This window comes from Sciurus vulgaris, assembly GCF_902686455.1.
Source record: "Sciurus vulgaris genome assembly, chromosome: 6".
In the NCBI taxonomy this organism is placed as follows: domain Eukaryota; kingdom Metazoa; phylum Chordata; class Mammalia; order Rodentia; family Sciuridae; genus Sciurus; species Sciurus vulgaris.
In genome coordinates, this window is record NC_136466.1 from 29,703,738 (window position 1) to 29,724,349 (window position 20,612).

General features: G+C 49.6%; 1 protein-coding gene across 7 annotated transcripts in view; it reads left to right on the forward strand.

Annotated features, from left to right (window-relative positions):
• The first annotated feature begins 956 nt into the window (after positions 1 to 956).
• Positions 957 to 20,612, forward strand: part of TNIP1 (TNFAIP3 interacting protein 1) — a 57,601-nt gene continuing 37,945 nt past the window's right edge. For 3 of the 7 annotated variants that reach the window (XM_079144144.1, XM_079144148.1, XM_079144147.1), the window contains exon 1: positions 6,933 to 7,086. The gene's annotated coding sequence lies outside the window, so the exon portion shown is untranslated. Of the gene's footprint in view, positions 1,078 to 6,917; positions 7,087 to 20,612 lie in introns of those variants that run through there. The other 4 variants (XM_079144146.1, XM_079144150.1, XM_079144145.1 and 1 more) reach the window with 4 other exon arrangements.

Consider the following 20,612-nt stretch of genomic DNA (forward strand, 5'->3'; position numbering starts at 1 on the left):
TATTCAATTTTAATTCATTTATATTTAAATATCCATGTGTGGCTAACGGCTCTCCTATTAGACAGGTCAGTCCAAGTGTCTGTGAGCTTTGAGAAGGCAGAAAATGGATCTGACTTGTTCATTCCTATATCCTTAACAGACCATAAGTATGGGTGTAAGAATGAAAAAGCCCTGGAACCAGGAATGATCAAGAAAGCCCAGCTCATCCAGATGGCCCCCTCTCCCCTGCTTCCTAGGCGTCTTTGCAGCTGTGAGTGGAGACCTTATGTTTAAGTCAATAGTTTACGAAGGATGTCTGCAAACCATCATTTTACTTTAATTACAACTGCAGAAGTCAGGCAAAGCAGGACTCGTTGTTCCCATTTTAAAGCGGGGAATCACTGAGGCTCAAGATGAGGTGACTGCTCAGATTCCCAGCTGGCAAGTGTGGAGCAGGGTCACTCCTAGGGCTATGCTGTGTCTTCAGGTTTCATTTGACATCTGGATGAAAGGAGGGAAGGAGCATGCAGAAGGGAATGGGCTCTCCCTTCTCTGTGGAGGATCCAGAGACGGTAGTAAGTGGAAACAGATGGGATAGTAACAAGGCTGGAGGATGTGGGCTGCACATCTGGCAATTTCCTCAGGGGCTTGAGCACTGGAATCCCCCACGTTAGGCAAAGGAGGAAATAGAAGTCCTCAGGAGAACCCAGGCAGGGCAGGCCAGGTCGCTCCTGCCCCTGCCCCTGCCCCTGCCCCTGCCCCTGAGCCTGTTCCTGTTCCTACCCAAAGGATCATCAGGCTTTCTGAACCCCCTCTCCCTTCCCTGGAATTCATAGCAAGTGACAGCCAGTCTGGGACTTGACAGGTGGAGGCTGATAAAGAAGGGCCCTGTGCTTTGCCAGAGGGCAGGATGGGGCCTCAGCTGGGCCTTGTGGGGCTGCCTGGCGGCTGGCTCCTGCATCGCGGGGAATTCCCCTCCTGCCTAAAAGTCAGCTCAGCCCAGCCCTCCTTCCTGCAGAAGCACAGTGAGCTGAGGAGCCTTCGCAGGGACAGCAGCCCCCGCTGTACACACCCTCGGATTTTCCTGCCCTTGCCCAGGTAAGTGATCCAGACTGGGGGTAGATGAGCCAGGACAGGGGAGCGGGCTCACGGCACAAGGGTGCCGAAGCCACCCAACTTTGCCATTGCCAGCTGTGTGCCAAGAGCTGCCTGGCCTCCTCTTTCCTGCCAGCTGGGCTCCACTGCTACCCAGTCCAGCTTGCTCTGCCCACCCAGGTCTTGGGTCTGGGCCTTTGCTCCTTGCCTGGCCTCCTTCTCCTCAAATTTTTCTCCCCATCCTGTTTTCTCTTCCTGCCCTGTCTTTTTGGTCATTCTTTTGCTCTCCAGTTTTCGCTAGCTTATCCAAAGGAAAGGAAAAGAAAGCCTGATTTTGTCTTATTCTCCCCCTACCCAAAAAAGGAGTATGTTTGAAAGTATGAACATGAATGTATGTGTGTGAGAGAACTTGTCTGTTTGTGACCTTGAATCAGACCCATGACAGTGTATATGTGTGGGTCCCTGTAAGTGTACATTTGTAACCACGTTTACATGTATGTGTGAGAATATGTCTCTGGGCAAAATCTATGTGTGCCTGTGAATGTGAGTTTTTGAGAGCCAGGGTATGTTGGGCACTTTAGAAGTCTAAAATCAGACAGGTAAAGACCAGGTGCTCCCTCGGGAGCATAATGGAGGCTGGGATCTTCCTTATCACTGTAGCAAAAAGACCTCTCTCCTCTTTCCTGCCTGCTTAGCTCCTAGGGCCCCTGGACCTTTCTGTGTTTGAACTTTTAGCAGAAAGCCCGGGGCCCTGGGAGTGGGCCAAGGGCTGGCAGAACAGTGATGTGGCCTCCTCTTTGATCATAAACAGTCCAGATTTTCCAAAGCTGGTCAGAGGCCCAACCCAGGGAAGTCCCTGGCTAGGAGGGGTAAGGAGTGGAGGTCACGTCTGACAGTGGCTTCTGGGCTGCAGAGGAATGGAGGGAGAATGAGGAGGGGCCCTAGAAAAGTGGGGTGTGGGTGAAGACATGGGAGGGAGGGGGCAGGACTGGAAGACGACTGCTCTGAGGGCCCTGTTAGGGCTTCCCGAGATTAGGAAACGCTCCAGTTGTGTGGGTCTGCCTCCCTGAGGGATGGGACCAGGCTGGCCAACCTATTCCCACGTCCAGGATGACAAGGGGCAAGCTTGGATCCCAGCCCAAATCCTTTTTGACACCCTGATCTGGAGACAAGGGGGCCAGAGGGAGAGAAGCTGGAGCAGGGGAGACCTGGGACTCCTAGGGACTGTGGGAGGGGCCTGGCTGGGCCACGTATGTGACAAGGCTGGGAATTTCCCCCAGTGTCACTTTGTCCTTTCTTCTCCTCCCATGGTGCCCTAGAAACCAAAGAGTAACAGCCAGGACAAGGACATGGGTAAGAATTGGAATGCAGAAAGAGGAAAACAGGAAAGAGCCTGAAGAAAAAGTCAGTGGGGATGGCTTCCAGGCCCCACTCCTCAGAGAGCATTCTGAGAGGTCCTGGCAAGTTACCCCCCCGCTATAAGCCCCAACGTCCTCCCTGGGGCAGAGAGAAAAACACTCTCTGCCGTCTTGCAGGGTTGATGATTACAATGACCACTGCTTTCCTTTCCTTTGGCATTTAATTATCACTTTCCCATGCACTGGTACTTTTATAGCCTTCCTGGCATTGATAAGGAAACTGAGGGACAGGCTGTAAGTAGCAGGGCTGAGATTTAAACCCAAGTCTGATTCCAGAGCCCATGCTTTACCCATGTGATGTATCTCTTGGAAAAGGCACAAGTTGTGGATATAAATGGTTTCATCTGCCTTGAAGTGCTGAATGCATTGTGAAGTTACAGACATCTTCCCATCCCCTCATGAAAGTGGGTAGAATTTTAAAATGCCTTCTTAGGCTGAGGGAGGGAATCTGAGACCATAGACTTTGCTCATTTATTTCTTATTTGAAAAATGCTATGATTAGCTGATAAGTGTTTCAGTCAGTAGCATGTGCTTGACATGCATTATCTCACTTAGCTATCACCCAAATCGCTCTTTGATATACATACCACACCCAACACCAAAAAGTACCTAGAATCCACTGTAGGGTTTTACATTCCTGAGATTGCTTCAGGCTATGGATCTAAGGAAGGGACCCAGGACTGCTCTTTGTCAGGTTCATTAGCTGCTCCCCTGCTCCCCCAAGTTCTGTTCACCCCTCACCTTGGCCCTGATTCACTCATTCTCCTGCTGGAATGAGGCACACACTTGTTTGACTTTGAAGCTCCATTTCCCATCAGTGGGATGTGTGGCAATGTCCTGAGTTCTGGTCCCAAGTGTTAATCATAAACTCTACGTAAGCCTGACACAGTGGCGTGCACCTGCAAACCCAGCTACTTGGGAGGCTGAAGCCGGAGGATCACAAGTTCAAGACCAGCCTGGGCAACTTTAGTGAGATCCTGTTTCAAACTGAAAATTTTAAAAAGATTGGGAGTGGAATTCCCATCTCTGGGGCCCCTTTTCTTCTGAGAAGTCTATCTTTGTCACTTTTGTAATAGACCTACTGGCAAGATCTGCAGTATAATGCCTCAGAGTGGTAAGAGTTTAACAGCCCGGCTCTTTGTCCTCCAGGTAATTACTGCTCTGTAAGATCTTGGGTGAGTCATCTAGTACCTCAAAACCCCTGTCTCATCTGTGAAATGGGAATATTAGTACCCACCTTATGGACTGGTTAGAAGATAAATTGTGGACAAGTGCCAGACTAGCACACAGCAAATACTCCATGTTACTTTATAACACTTTTTTGTATATGTGGAGGGGTATTGGAGATTAAACCCAGAGATGCTTTACCACTGAGATATATCCCCAGCCCTTCTTAAGACCAGGCCTCACTAAGTTGCTGAAGCTGGTCTCAAATTTGTGATCCTTCTGTGCCGCTGGGATTATGGGCATGCGCCACGGTGCCTGGTTTTATAATGCTTTTATGATGCAGCCTCCACCCCTCTTCTGGTTTAGAATTAAATTTGTTATAGGTGGATATTTTTGCATGCTTCTTATTTTCTTCAAATGTATATTTGGAGCTATTCTGGCAGAGGTGGTGAAGGAGCAGGGAGTGACAGAACGATTAGGAAACTGCCTGCTTTAAAACAAAATAAAACAAAACACAAGCAGTTTGGTTCTCCTCCCAGGTGGGGCTTTGAGCATGTGCTTGTTGTCACTCTGGAAGAGCAAGAGGTTGCCACCTGCCTGAGTCACTCAGATCCCAGCCTCAGGCCCAGCTTCCTGGCTTGGAAATCCCCTTTCTAGGCCAAAGGGGTGGTGCGGTTTGGGGGCCTGACTCCCATACTCTCTATGCCCCCAAAGCCTAGGGTCCCTTAAAGAATGTGGATGGGAGAATGCAACCTAGTGCTATATTGCTGGGTTTAAAACTGAAATTATACTCAATGCATGCAACCCACATCTATGCCCATTACCATTTCTCAACTACCTACTGTGTGCTGAGTCTTAGGCTTTTTTGCATTACCATACTCATCCTCACAATCCACCTGAGAGGAGGTGCAATTATCCCCATCTTTCATAAAGGAACATGAGTTTTAGAGGCCACCCAGGTAGTAAATAGTTGAGTAGGAGTTAGAATCCCATTCATTAGATCCATGGCCTGTGTTCATGAAAGTATTGAGTTTCTGGAAGAAATCGAGATGAATCATGACATTGCGAAGACAACACAGGGCAGTAGACAAAAGTACACAGGATTGGGAGCCAAGGCCTGAAATTCCAATCCTTGTGATGTCACTTCAAAGGTGGGGCTTTGAGCAAGTCCTGTGCTATGTAAAGGCCACAAATAGGGGTTATGAGCAATGGTCTCCAGAGCCCCTATCATGGTGCGATACTCTGAGGTCAAAACAAGACTTGCAAGGATTGCAAATGGTTTCAGTGATAATTTTGAACAGATAAGTTTTTGCACAGTGTAACTGTAAAGAACAAGTATCCCAACAGGGCACAATGGCACACACCTATAATCCCAGCAACAGGGGAGGTGGAAACAGGAGGATTGCAGGTTTGAGGCCAACCTCAGCAACTCAGCAAGGCTCTAAGCAACTTAGACCCTGTCTTAAAATTTCTAAAAAATGTCTGGGGATGTGGCTCGTGGTAAAGTGCTCTGCCCTCCAAAAGAGAAAGAAAAGTATCCTAAACTAGGAAATCAGACAAAAAGATGACTGAAAACATTTTCACATCAAGCCTAAGTCTTCTCCAACAAATCTACCCAGGATTCATCAGGCACCTTGGGGAATGAAATGCTTTGGTCAACTAGTCAGATGTTTCATAAAAATAACTGACACAGTATGGAAAAAATGCAAATAATTGAAGACACTTCATTTTAAGTGAGTCTCAGTATTTGTGGGATGAGGGCGGAGGTGGAGACTTGGATTGGGATTAGGAAGGTGGCATTGTAAGAACAGGTGAATTGGGAAGCATAGGGGAGTCCCCTAAAAGTATTTGCTGGGGACTGAATGCTCGGAAATGATGAATGGCATCAGCCAGGTGACCCAGGTCCAAAGCTCCCAGTCTCCCTGCATCTTTCTCTGATGGTGATACCTGGTGAGGCCTTGGTTGGTTTCTGTATCTTTCCTTCCCTTCAGAATCAAGATATATGTATACTTCTTTTTTCATAATTAAAGTGAACTAGAATAAATATTGTTTTGAAAATTTGATAACACCCAGGATGTCACAAGGCCTGAAAACAGAATTCTTGGACTAGACATATACTTGGCTCAGTGTCTCTGTGTTCAGAGTTGATTGACAAGTCTCCCCTTCTGTGAAATGGGGCCACGTATGAAACAGACCCCACAATCCTTTCCCACAGTGCTTTCTGAAGATGAGCGACTATGAATGATTAAGTTTTCAAGAGCTTCAGTGAAATGGGTCTTTTGCAATGGGATTTCATAACGCTATATTACCCAATTTTAAGAGCTGTCCTTTATTTCAAGGCTTTTTTGCGTTCTGGAATGAAATCTTAACTTTTTTTTTCTTTCCTTTTTTTTTTTTTTAAACAAAATGATGGGCTTAAAATGTCCCTATCCGAAAGCAAGTTACTGTTCCTTACAGTCCTAGGAAACCCTACAGCCTGTTGGGATTATCCTATCCTAAAGGTTGATAGGATGGAAGAAAGCCTCTGGATTTGCCCACCTGGGTTTGAATCTTGATTCGTCCCTTACTGAGGTCAACCAAACTCTGGTACACTGTTTACAGTTAAAGTAGGGGAGGAGGGGCTAAAACTCCCAGTCACTAAGGCAGGACCGTGCCAATAAAATAATGTATGCAGTGTTTACAATCCCTGGAGCAGTAAATGTGAAGGAAAAAAAAAAAAAAGTTTAGACCTAACAACAGGATACTTTAGGTCCTTTTAGCTGGAAATTTCTATCGCCTCGCCGAGTCTAGGAGGGTCCTGCACAGAACTCTGCGGCCCTCAGCTCCAGCTTTGGCTTCGCTCCAAAAGCTTCTTAGCAAGTCCCCTCCTCACTCCGGCCCCCCGGCGTCAGGAAGAGGTTGGGTGGTCTCCGTGGCTCGCCTCCGCCCTGAAATTCCCGCATACACGGTGGTCCCAAGCCTCCGCCCCGGCCTTCCGGCGCGGGGAATGCCGCGAAGAGCTGCACGGTCGAGAGGCTGCGCGGCGTGGGGCGGCAGCGCCGGAACGGAGGAGGGCGCTGCCCGCGGCAAGGCGGCCGAGGGGGCTGCCAGGATAACCGGCGGCCGCTGGGCAGAACTCGGGCGGCCGCTGGGCAGAACTCGGGCGGCCGCTGTTTACCTCGCTGCGTCCCTCCCCCCGGCGGCCGCGGGCCGGCGGGAGCGCGCCGCGCGATTGGTCGATCGGCCTGTCAATCACCGGGGACTTTCCCAGAGGTGGGGGCCGGGCCCCGAGCACTTCCTTGTCTTCGGCCGCGTCCCCCTGCCCTGGCCCGGGAGCCGGAGGAGTGCCGCGGGGACGAGACCTGGCCTGGGCCTCTGTCCCGACCCTGGACTCGGGGCTGGGCGTGGTGAGCGGCGCTCTGTCCTTCCCCCAACCCCTCGTCCTTAAGTAAGCCGGCCGGGCCCAGCGGAGATGGAGGGAGAAGGGAGGCCGGGACCCGGGCGGTTCAGAACCTCGGTCCGCAATGACCGGGCGTGCGGTAGGAGGTCAGGCCGCAGTAAGCGGCCTGAACCCCGGACCCCTAGGGCGCGCGGTCCGGGGATATCTCGGGCGGCCAGGCTGCGTGGGACTCCCTGCCCCTAGCCGAGCGTGGCGGGGGGCGCGCGTGCGCACCGCGAAGGGGAGCGCGGCCGGGCGTGGCGTGAGGCGTTGTGCTGTGCAGACCCTCTGGGTGCAGGCGGTGCTGCGGTGCTGCGGTGCTGCGGTGCTGGGCTGTTTTAGAGACACCTGCCTACGCGGCGTCAGTAGTCTTGTATAAAGTTAAGTGTACATGTTAACGATGAGGAAAATAACTCTTATTGGGAGCTTTCCAAATGTTGATCTAAATGCTTTACGTGTTAATGTCATTTATTTATATCCATCCTAAACATGAATATTATTAGCCCTCTTCTGCGGTTTAGTAAATCGAGGTCCTTGGATATTGGGTTTGTACAACTAGGGAGTTGCAAAGTGAGAATTTGAACCCAGGCATTTGGCTTAACATTTTTGCACACGGTTGGAGACGTTGTTTGCATGTGCAGGGTAGATGTTGTGAGTTTCTGGGAGTGACTTCAGGGGTGGAGTTGTTACTTTTGGTTGAGTTTTGCACTGTAGGATGGTGTGTGTGTGAAAGAGAGATAATGTATTTGAAAGTAATTGCATTACACATTCATTAATTGTGTGTAAAAGAGTGGGTGGGAATTTTGTGCGACTAGGTGAGAAATTGTGTTTTGGTAAGGGGAGGGAGGGACTTTTGTGAATGATGCAAAAGAATCAGCAACATCATCCCCATCCCCTTACAGAATGACAGTGCAAGGAAATGTGTAGATTCCTAATGCATCATTTTTATTTCACAGTAACGTCAAAATAGAATTTAATCAGCTCTTACTCATTTTTCAAACAATGGGGGTGTGGTAGAGGGGATTTCGGCATCTGATGAGAGGTCAGAAAAGGAGGCTCCCAGAACTTTTTTTTGATCTTGACAATGGATGTTGTATTAGGAGGGTGGAATGTTTATTAGTTCAAACTCAGCAACCCAGTGATATTGTATTAATATTCCTTTTGAGGTAATGAAGAATCCAGTAATGGTATTATTAATAGCTTACATTTATGAACACTTACATGTGCCAGGCACAGTGCTTTACATTCAGTGTTTCTTTGGGGGATGAGGGGGCGGTACTAGGGATTGAACCCAGGGGTGTTTAACCACAGAGCCACATTGGCAGCCCTTTTTTATTTAGAGGCATGGTCTCACTGAGTTACTTAGGTCCTTGCCAAGTTGCTGAGCCTGGCCTTGAACTTGCTATCCTGCCTCAGTTTCCTGAACCTCTGGGATTATAGGTGTGCACCACCACACCTGGCTCAGTGTTGCATTTCTAACAACCTTGTAATAGTCTCAGTTTTTACATAAAGAAACTAAAGCCCAAAAAAGTAAAGACTTGCCCAAGACTAGTAAGCCTTGAACCTTGGACCTCCTTCCCTTTCCAGTGACCAAAGGTATTGTCTTGGCTGTGTGCAAAGAAAATAATGTGATCAGGGACTGGCCCTTTTTGGAAGCCTTTGATTATGCCCTTTGGAAACTACAGGTGAAGTGTCCTGTGTTCTATATACTTTCGTGCTCATGTAGTCCCTAACCCATGGGTATTCTGTGGATGTGGATACAGCATGGCTGAGGGTTGGTGCCTGCTCCTGGATACCCATACCAGGGTATCTTTTGGGGCCCCAGGAAGCCGTGGGTCTGACTCATACCCTTACCCCCAGTATTGCCTGCAACTTGAGGCCCGGATGTCCTGGTTGGGTCAGGCCGACCTGATTTGAGCGAGGCAACATTGTAGGAGGCTATTTGTCTGCCTCACTCCACTGGCTACTATTTTCCTCCAGCACTAGGTGTGGCTTAGTCATACCATGCCAGCCTAGAGGGACACTCCAGCATGCCCAGCTTGTTCTCACCCTGAGCCTGCACACCTACTGTTCCCTCTGCCTGGAAAACCTTTCCCCAGCTCTTCCCATGGCTGATTTTCCTTATCTGTCAAGTCTCAGCTCAAATGTCACCTCCTCAGAGGGGCCTTCCCTGACCTTTCTATGCAAAGTACCCCCTTTTTTTCACTTTCTGTCACATTTCTTCATTTTTTTCATGCTTTCACCAAGGTCAGAAATAAATTTGTTTGTGAATGAGAAAACATGTAAAAAACTTCATGGCTGGCATCTGATCATTTTATTTATTATCTGATCATTTTATTTATTATCTTTCTCTCTTCCTATAATATAATGGTTTAGTCTTCTTGTGTTTGTCTCTGACACTGGGGAAGATTCTGGGGTGAGGCTCTGCTGGGTTTATCCAGTGAAGGAGAAGAAACTAGAATAACAGTGCATTTCACAGATGAGGAAACTGAGGCCTTGACATAGGAAGGCAGGATGAGAACGAGGGTCTACTTTCCCATGGCATTTCCCCTCCTGTGTTAGCAAACATTTGCTGACGGCTGTCTGTGCCTTGTGCTGTGCAGTGTCCAGGACACAGGTGTATAAGGAACAGGCTCAGGCCTCCAGGAACATGTAGTCAAGTGGGAGCTGTGAGCAGTCCCTGGGAGGCATTGTGTGCCAGCAAGTGCTGAATGAGTTGCCTGGCATGAGCCCTGGGGTGTGAAGTAGTTTCAGGCATCAGATGGTCCGTGGGGCTTTTGGGAGGATGTAACTTCAAGGGCAGACCCTAGAAAGATGATGAGATGTAAAATGGGGCCTGGGACTTTGTGGACAAGGCAGAAGATTTGGAGTAAGGACCTCCTGGGTTAGGGGAGCTGACCAGTTGGGTTGGCAGTGACCCTAAAGACAATTGTCGTGCACTGGGAATTAGAGCAATTGGTTCACAAACTGGAACATGCATCAAAGGGAGGCAGGGCTGCACCACCAGAGTGTCTAATCCCATGGCTCTTTGAGAGCCCCTGGTGCAGAGCCCAGTAGGGCTGCCTCTGCCACTCTGGGCCTGCACTTCCTCACCTGTAGTGCTGTGCAACATCAGGGCTACCTTCTCCGGTGATGGATTCCTGAGACAGTGTGTCCCAGACACTCAATGCAGGGCCAACACGTGGCCAACGCTCAGTGAATACCAGCGGCCCTTACTGTTAGGGAAGCTACTGATGAGGCTGTTGAAGGATTTCAGTAGAGGATGGTCCTGTTTTTTGTGCTTCTGGATAACTTGCCTCCAGCCTTCTACCACTCTGTCCTCTCTGAATGGTCATGCTTTACTTTGTCTCAGATAGCTGTCCCTCTTTGGAGTGGTGGGAACTCAGCAGTAGGAAGGGCTCAGAGAGCATCTGAGTGCCCTCCATAGTAGCACCCTCCTCCCCCTGCTTGACCCCACCCCAGGGTCGGGGAGCTAACTACCTTAGAGGCAACCCCTTCTGATATTTTCTTTGCTCTTTTCTTTTTTGTGGGGTGGGAATTGAACTCAGGGCCTGGCACAGGCTAAGCACATGCTCCACCACTGGGCTATACCCTAAGCCCCCTTGGAGTGTTATTGCAGACATCTTTTCTTTGTGGGCCCTCCTCTGTCCAGGTTGCTTCTTCCTACCTCCGTTCTCCTTCATTGCTCACCTGATCACTCTGAGGAAAGGAGGCAGTGGTGTGGCATGGTGAGAGAATGCACAGGTGGCCACCACAAGACCTGGTTTGGGCCACCCTCTTGTTGGCTCCAGCAGGTTCCACGCTGTTTCCATTGGACCAGGGCTTTCTGAGCTTCCCTCCTGGTGTCCAGAACCTGCCTGTCCTGTTCCTGGCCCTCTGCATAAGGAGAGTGCTGGGGTCCTCAGAAGAGCTGCTGGAGGAAGGCACAGCTCCAAACCCCAAGAGATAAGCCTGGGCAGCCCCCACGGCCATTGCAGGAAGTTCTCGCCTGTGACCGGCCCAGGACAGTCACTGTTCCGATTGGAACTGATGACTGGAAAGGAGCAGCTGGCTCTTTGTGTGAGGGCTGTCCCTGCAGGACTGAGCACTTCTTTCCCAAAGACCTTACCCTCAGGCTGTTCTCTAAGAGACAGGAGCCCATTGTCCTGGAGCGCCTGTGTGGCTGGTAAGCAGGCGGCCCAGTGGGGAATGAGGGATGAATACTGTGGCAAGCGGTCATGTCACCAAGGAGACCTGCTCAGAGGCCAGAGCTGGTATTTTCAGGGCAGGCATGGGGGTGCCCATGAGTCAGGGCCTTGATTTGTTCTCCCACCTTACAGAATGCTTGTCTTGTTTCTGGAGGTCTTCGGGCCCCTCATCCTTGGCCTTCAACACAGCCAGCTTGGGCAGTGGTCTGGGGAGCCCTGATCCCTTGACACCTTCACTTCTGCCTCTGTAAGTGCTACTTCTGCCTGAACCTGAACCCTGGGAATCAATGACATGACTTTTAGAAAGTACTACTGAGTCTTTCAGATAGGGTAACGTGCAGACACTTGGGTATCCACTCATCCCATTCAAGGTATGATGCATTTTCCACACACCTGAAATTTCTCCCTGGTTACCACCCCAATAAGGAACAAGTATTCTGAATTTAGTGCTATTCTCCTGTATTTCTTTATGGTTTTATCATAAATGTATACATTCTTAAAATAATATTGTTTCTTTTTGTTTGTTTGGTATTGGAGATTGAACCTAGCTTAACCACTGAGCTACATCCCCAGCCTTTTTTTGATTTTTTATTTTGAGACAGGACCCCAGTAAGTTGCTTAGGACCTCACTAATTTGCTGAGTCTGGCTTTGAACTTGCAATCCTCCTGCCTCAACCTCCCGAGTCGCTGGGATCACAGGTGTGCTCCACCACACCCAATTGTTTCATATGTTTTAAAATGTTATTTAAATGCTGTCATACAGTCAGTATTCTTCCACAGCTTGTTTGTTTTGCTTAATATATTTGTGGAATTCATCCATGTTTATATCTGTAACTGGTCCACTCATTTTCCACTGCCATATGGTATTCCCTGATGTGAAAGTACCATGGAATTTATTTATTTATTTATCATTAAAATGTATTTATTTATTTTTCCCTTTAGGTAATTATCAGCCCTTTGTTATGGAAACAGGCATTCTTGGCTTTTCCCTGAGTATCTATCACCTGTCCTGCCTTTCCCTTCTTAGTGTTTTCATAGCTGTTGTGGCAGCTGTTTGGATAGCACTTCAAGGTATTCAAACATGTCTATCATTTCTACCTGGCCTACACAGGAGAAAGACAAGGAAAGTGAAGCCTGCCCAAGGTCACCCAGGGAGGGAGCAGAGCCAGGCCTGAATCTATCAAATCCTCTTTCCACCATATTTGGTATAAGGGGAATTCTCAAAAACCGACATCTTCCTCCTTTGAGTGGGGAGTCACAGGGTGGAATAAACCAGCCCTTGCGTGCAGGGGACTGAGACAGAAGGGTCGTCGGAACCCCCTCCTGTCCCATGGTCAGGCATAGTGCTCTCTTTCTGCATAGCTGTTGGTTGAAGCGATTCCTTCTGGGCTCAGGGAGGCTCCAGCCGCTGGAAGAGAAGCCAGGCTCACTGGAAGGTTGTGTGGGGGGCCTTGTTGGAATTCCCAGCCCTTCTCGGGCGTTTGGTGACAGGGAAGCAGAGTTGGGACTAGAGACGTTATGGTCAGATTGGATCTCACCTTGTTCCTTGAGGATGGCGTGGTTGGAGTCGAGTCCCACACCTCTGGATTCCGCTGCCTCACCAGCAGAGCAGGCGTCCTGTTCTACTGCTGCCCTGCTGTCCTTAAAGCCGGCTCCCCTTCCCGAAGCCAGAGCCTCTAAGGCCCCAGATGCACCTCTCCTCTACAGTTGTCGCCTCTCCAAACACACTATTCCTTAGCTAGAAAACCTGTCCCCAGACTTGACTTCTGGATTTTTTACCGGATCCCCACGGGCTTGACTGTGCACACAAAGCAGACACGTGGCAAGGAAGTTCCCACCCCTTACCTGAGCCCTCCAGCTCATTTGGTGCCAGAACAGTGGGTCCTTCTGATCTTGTCAAGCCACTTAAATTATTTTTTTTAATATTATTTTAAAATCTCCTTTTAAAAAGTTATAGAGTAATACATGCTCCATGGGGAGAAAATCCCTCCAAACTCAAGCAGTACCCAAAGTAAAAGGTAAGAAATGAAAGTTGTCTTCTCTCTCCTCCTTCTAATTAACTTTTTCATTGCATAAGAACCAGACTAGTTTTTCCATATAACAAGCTAAAGTATTATAGATAAAATATAGAATTCTTTTGCTTTCAGCTCCTGTGCCAGGTCCTTCTTCAGAGCTGTGTACGAAGGGCTCCTAGTTTTCCTTTTCCTGTGCACATAATAGATTTTACACACACACACACACACACACACACACACACACACACACGTAGCATTGTTGCTTTTTTAAAGATAGTATCCTATTGTGTGTATAAATCTGCAATTTGCTTTTTATTTTATGGGCATTTTGTATGTGATGGCAAAGCAGTTTACTTCACTGTTTTGATGGCTATATAGTATTCCATTGAGCGAATGTGCCAGTGATTTAATTAGTCCTCTCCTGATGGACATTCAAGTCATTTTTTACTATAACTTAGCTTGTGGCCGTGCACATCTTTGCCCAGCCCAGTGTATGCTGATGCTTGTGGCCATGCACATGGGCCTAGTATGCTGATGCAAAGAGCTCTAGATGGCTCAGAAGAGGATTACTCAATCAGTTGACAAGTCTTGGCTCATTAGTTAAGGGAAACCTCCTCAAGCACACTTTTCTGCAGCAGAACTTTGTTCTCAGCCAGTTGGCCATACATGTGTGCTGTCAGCATCATTGAGAAAGGACACTGTGTTAGTCAGCCTTCTGTCATGTGATGAAATACCCTAGGTAATTATAAAGAGAAGAGGTTTATTTTGGCTCACAGTTTTGGAGGTTCCAGTCCTTGATCAATTGGCCTCATTGCTTTGGGCTGTGGCAAGGTTCCACATCATGGCAGGAACATGTGGCAAAGCCAAAATGTTCACCTTGTCAGCCAGGAAGCAAAGAGAAGGGGAAAAGCCTGAGGTCCCACAATTCCCTTTGATAGCATGTCCCCAGTGACCGAAGTACCTCCCACTAGGTCTACCATCTCCAGTAGCACCACCCTGGGGACCAAGCCTTTAACAGATGGACCTTTGGAAGACCTTCAACAAACAAACTGTAGCAGACACTTTTTACTGGAGGCAACCCATCTATACAAAAAGCAAATATGCACCAAGGCTATATCAGTAGAAATATAATTCTTAAAGTATGGAGGTGAAAGTCCCTCAGTGTCTGGCCAGGCAACCCACACCTGGAGTGCTATGTTTAATTCCAAGATGATTGTGTAGATAGGGTAGGGGTGTGGACTTTTTGTGGGGTTTGGGGAAGGTTCTGGAAGCTAGTATCTATGGGGGACAGTGCAAGGAACAAGGTCTACAAGACCACACTTGATGTTCTGTATCTCTCCATAGGTGAATAGGAAAGAGGAACATTTTGTTCCTCAGGGGAGCCCAGAGGGTAGAACACAGGCCAGTGGAAGCAGAACTGGGAGCACCTGCCTGCAGCCTATGCTGGCTGCCCAGAAGTTGCCTCGGGGAGTAAGTTGCGAAGGTCTGACTGGCTGAAGATGGCCAGCCAGAGCCCTGTGGCTCCTCTGTGGACCGGAGGAGCACAGGACTGAGTCTCCTGAGCCTGCTTCCAGCCCGAGATGCTAAGCCCTGGTAATCAGGTGATCAGGAGCAGACTGGGCCCTTGTTGTATACAAAGTCAGGGACCAGGAAGCTGGGCATGTTCTGGAGAACCGGGCAGCAGAACTGATCCCCGCCCACCTAGAACTTCAAACTCCAGCCTCCCTCGGCAGCAGGACAGTGGAAAGGGCACCAGTGTTGAAGTCTCCCAGATCAAGGGCTAGATTATTTGCTCTTCTACTAACCAGCCTTGTGTCCTTAGGCAGATAGCTTAACCTCTCTGAATCGACTTCATCATCTGAAAAATAGAGGTAATGCTCTCTAGGCAAAGTGGTTAAAAGCAAGGTCACAGCTTTCCTCTCTGGGTGGTAAGAAGAAAATGAGGTAGTGTGCATAATGATGGTAGTGTTTAACAAACTGTCACCTTCCCTCCCAGCTTAACTAGGTATCCCAGAGGCCTCTTTTGCAGTGTTTTTAGCCAGCAGGTAGTCCAGGCTGACTTCTAGCTCAGGGGTTTGCCAGAGTGCTGTGGCCTGGGTTGGATGCAACAGAGTGCCTTCTGCGGTGGCTCAGCAGAAAGGAGGGGAGAGGAGGGACACAGGGCAGACGTGTGCTGCTTCTGAGGGACACAGAGTCCTTAGGCTGGCCTGGAGCCCTGGGGCATGTCAGGGGGGAGGGTGGACCTGGCAAAGGGCTGTGGACTTCCATCAACCCAGGATATTTGACAGCACCCTTCACACTTTCACTGGAGGATTGGTGCTTCTGGGAAATCTTCCTGGGCCTTGGGATGAAAGCTGGAGATCCCAGCCTTCAGGAAAAGGCTCACGGAAAGTGGTGATGAGGAGTTGCAGATTCTGAACTGTTGGAATCATCAGGAAGGAGTAGATGGTGCAGCTCAGCTAGTTGTGTTACTGCTGTTGTTGCAGCCCCTCCCTGTAGGAAATGAAGGCTGGGGGCGTCTTTGCCCCAGTGTGCCTTGAGTGGATCGCGCAGTTCCTGAGCCCCAGTTCCCATACCGGCTGGACTGTATTCCCACAGGCCCTCCATTGCTACTCTGATTGCCAAGACTCATGAGTGAAGCCCTCTTCTCCTCACTGGGGAGGATGCTGGAGTGGGCTCTGTGAGTGCACACTGTCCAAAGTAGGGCCGTGTCATCACCGGTGGATGAGCCTGACAGTCGCTCGTTTTTCTTTTCTTTTTTTCTTAAGACTTCATATTTTTAGAGCAGTTTTAGGTTCACAGCATTACTGAGAGGCAGGCCATAGATTTCCTACCCTTGACATGTACAACCTCCCTATTATCAGCACCCCACTGCTGAGTGGTATGTTTATCAGCATCGTCGGACCCACATGGACACGTCATCGTCATCCAGCATCCTGTCATTTACTTTTGGGTTCACTGTTACAGTTGCACATGCTCTGGGTTTGAACAAAAGCATGACGACTTGTGTCCACCATTGTTGTATCATAAACAGTAGTTTTACTGTCCTGAAAATCCAGCCTGGTCTTTGAAGGATGGGCTCAGGGCCATAATTTTGCCAGCCTTGAAACTGGTGGGGAGGACTGGAGGTCATAAAATGAGAATGCGGACAGGTTTGCTTCCGTCTGCAGTATGATTTCATGGTGGCACGCTTCCTGCCATCCTTGAATGGAATCCCAAGATCTTCCTCTTTACAATTAGAGGAAATGAGGCTCAGATGACTCCTAGTCTTTCATGAGCACAGCGCTATGGTTCATGGACTTCTGGTAGCCACGTGTTCACTAGCTATCATGTTAGACCCGCTCTCTGCTGAACTGGGGTCGGCAGTAAAGTGGTTATTTGCAGGTTGTCAGAAGTTAAGTAGGAGTCACAACCTAGCTTACCAAGAGGTCAGAGGAACCTGGAATACTACATTAAAAGAGGGAGTGGTTGGAGAGAAGTCATGGCTGCTGAATCAGCTGGGCACAGCTGAGGGGTTGCCCTGGCCTCTTGCTAAGCATCTTTTATGTGCTAAACACTAAGCTGCATATTACATATTCATTATTATTATCTTAGAAATTTTATTACAAAACAAATATATGTGCCTTATTAAATAAATCAAATCATCAGGAAGTAAAAAGTGAAAAATCTCCTATAACCATGCACATATTGTTTTATTTAATTACTTTGATCTTACACCAAGTAGGTTTTATGATTTTTTTTTTTTTTTTTTTTTTTTTGGTGGTACTGGGGATTAAACTCAAGAGCACTCAACCACTGAACCACATTCCCAGCCCTACTTTGTATTTTACTAGAGACAGGGTCTCACTGAGTTGCTTAGTGCCTCGGTTTTGCAGAGGCTGGCTTTGAACCTATGATCCTCCTGCCTAATCCTCCGGAGCTGCTGGGATTACAGGCATGCACCACCACGCCCAGCAAGGTTCTATTATTTCTATTTTGCAGATGTGGCAACTGAAGCTCAGAAAAGGTGGGTGACCGGTCCAGTGTCCCACAGCCTACAGGGTGGACAGAGCAGGACTAGCGTGGGTGAGGCCAGGTGCAGCATCTGAGAAGGGCTTCTTTGTACCTGAGTACCTCCTTCAAGCATCCCTGACACCTCACTCTGCCTCTCCCTGTCCCCTGCCCTGTTTGGCCCCTCTCTCCCTGATCCCAAGGCCACATTGTCTCTAGTATGCTGGTCCCTTCTCTTTCCGTGACTTGCTGCCAGCTTCCAAGGCTTGGGTCTCCTCTATCCTGTGGCCATCATTAAGACCTTATCCAGTTTCTGTCTCATGCAGACTCCTCCTCTCGCACACAAGGAAACAGCTACAGTCATTTACACTGAGAGCAGCTGGCAGAGAAGATGCCAGGACAGGCCTCTCTGAGTTCCGCTTCCAAGCCCTACTTCCTTTCACCCCTCTCCCCACCCCGCCTTCCGGCATTCCTGCAGTGCCTGCCTCTGCTAGGTGGACACTGACCACCATGACCTTCTGGCTCCTGGAACCAGAGGTCTCTTGAACTCACTTCCTGGGTGGCAGGTGCAGCTCCAATCAGAGGTGTTACCCTGGCTGGTGAAGCCCCCAAGCTGGGCTTCGTTTTCCTTGTATGTCAAACCACATATGAGCCCCGCCTTCCTTCCAGGGCTGCTGTAACAGTCAGAAGGGAAACGGTGCTTGGAAAAGTATTAAATATTTTGTGAATATTAGTGGCTATGCAAATTAATATCATTGAGTAGTCTGAGGGCTCTTCTTCCCCTACCCTTTCACCACCAATTTGTGGCTAATGGCAAGTCCCAGACAGGCTAAACCGTTTCAGTGCAGAAACTGGAGTATGAATTTAGTTCTGATCCAGCCTTAGCCAGCCCTCTGTCCCTGGGGTGAGTCTGAAACGGGCCACACTCCTGCCCCTCGCCCCCAGTCCTAGTTCTTTACCTGACACAGCCTCCTTCAGTTCAGCAGCAGCACTTCATACTCACACTCTGTGGGCACCGCCTGACCTGCTGTCTCTCAGAGGGCCTTTCTGATTCCGCCGGGCAGCCCCCAAACCCCTCAGGGGCAGGCTGTGGGAAGCTCCCCAGTACCACCAAGCTAAGCTGGCTTGTGTTGGAAGGTCTGAGCTGGCTACCTCATCACCAGAGGCTGTTTCTGGTTGAGCGAGGGGTTTGTACCAGTCCTGGTGGATCACCTGCTGACATGTAGCTCCTGGGGACAGGTGGATACAGGGTCATGTAGACATGGAGTCTGGAGCCAGACCCCATGCAGAGAAGGGGTGGGGACCTTTGGTTTGCAATGGGATTGCAGGGCAGGAACAGAAATGGAGTTTGGGTCTATGGGCAGACTAGAGAGGGACCTTCTGGTCCTGGCTCCATTCTGCCTTCTTTGGTGACCTCAGCCTTTCCTACTCTGGGCCCTACTTGTGCCATAAGGGAGACTCAAATAAACTCATACCCAAGGGCTCCTGGGCTCTGAACTCCAGTTGCTGTCCCATGTGAGGAGTGGGGTCAGTGCTTCCCTTGCTCCTTTCCGGACACACTCTGTGGTATGTGGCCAAGGGGGTGACACTGGCACATACCAGCCTCCTACTCTGCTGCAGTCCCTTGTGTACTGAACTATTCTGTGCAAATCTGTCCCACTTGGTAGTGGATAGATTGGGACTTTCCCTCTCAGCTCCGTCATCCCGAGAGTGACTACCCTCTCTGGATTCCCATCTGCCCAGCACCATCCTGGAACTGCCACTGACCAGCTAGATCTAAGGTCAGGAGCCCTGGAAATTCCCCATCCCTCACTTTGTCTTTTCTCCAACAGCCCAGACCCTCCCTTGGGTGGCCACTCTGATCCCCAGAGGCTTTTCTCCTCTGGGGATCAGAGTAGACTGTTTCTCCTGAGTGTCTCCCACACACCCTACCCCTGCCCGGCAGCCTGATCTCTTCCCCAGGCTCCTGCCTAACACCAAGGCTGGATGGAGGGAAGAAAGCCCTGTTCACCCTGTTTTGCTCCCATGGGCCATGAGCCTCTTTTTCATTGGCTCCCTGGCATGGCACGATTTGGAGGACGTGGAGGGGGTTTCAGTTGCTGAGCCTGCATCGTGCCCTGTCTTGGCCTCATCCGGGCATCTCTGAGGGCCTAAAGGGTGTGGTTGTCCACTGGGCCTCTGGTCAGGCGTCATGGTAGGGCTCTCTCTGGGGTGTTTGGATATGGCTCTCAGGAGGTGGGGTAGGGTCCTTTTGGTCTTTCTACTCTGAATTTGAGCTTATTGAGACCCTGCTATGGATCATTCTCTGAAGATGTTCCAGCACACAAGGTCACTCAGTCCCCACTCTCATGGAGCTTCTAATCAATTGAGTAAACCAGAGACATGGGACCAAAATGACCTAGATCGTCACGTCGTGTTGATGGTGAGCTGTTGAGGGTGTCTGCAGAGGCGGGACAGGAACCAGGACGCCTGCTGCTCTGTACCACTGAGGGTAGCTCCACTCTGCCCCTTCAGCCTTTGGTTCCCCATTTGTGAACTCTTCATCTCTCAGTGATGACCCCTTCCTGTACTGAGGTGGGAATTAAGAGATACAGAGTAACTTCCTGCTTCTGCCTCAGGAAGTTCTCAGCCAATGGACAAATGCTGACAGTTCTATGTGCCGTGTGCTGTCGGCCAGGCACTTGGGGAGACAGGCCAGCAGAGAAGGACCCTCACATCTGCAGCATTTGCAGCCCCTTGCTGTGTGCCTCACCCACACCGTTTCTTCATTTGGAGGATACATCTGTGCTTTGTTGCGCTGCCATGCAGCATTGACCTTTTCAGTTAAAAAACAAGCCGCCCCTAAGCGAGCGATGACTCCTGTGTTGGTGTGTGGGCAGCTGTCCTTTGCCTCACGGGGCCCAGAAGGGTGTGGGTGCCCCTTGCCGTGTGTCTTCCAGCCCTTGGGGGAAGGGTCCTGCTCATCACAACCTTGTTTTTCTTTCTGCCCCTTTCAATTCCATGGACTCAGTCCTTGAAAGGGCTTACGCTGCAGGGCCGGGAAGCAGCCAGAGGTTACTTGATAGCCTGTTGCCACCCACCCAGGAGACTTGAACTCCCTCCCTCTCTGCTGCTGGGCCTGACTCCTGATGAGGGAGCTGTGGTCCTGGCTGTGCAGAGAGCAGGCAGAGCTGGCTTTGCATCTGGTGCTTACCGGCTGGCCTTGCCATCTGGCTGAGTTGTATTCCTTTTAAAACGAGGGTGATCTCAGATGGATCTCTGTATCTCCGGATTGCTGTGCCGCCAAGGGGAGAATGCGTCTGAAGCGTTGGACGCAGGGTCTGGCCAGTTGGCATTGTGGCTG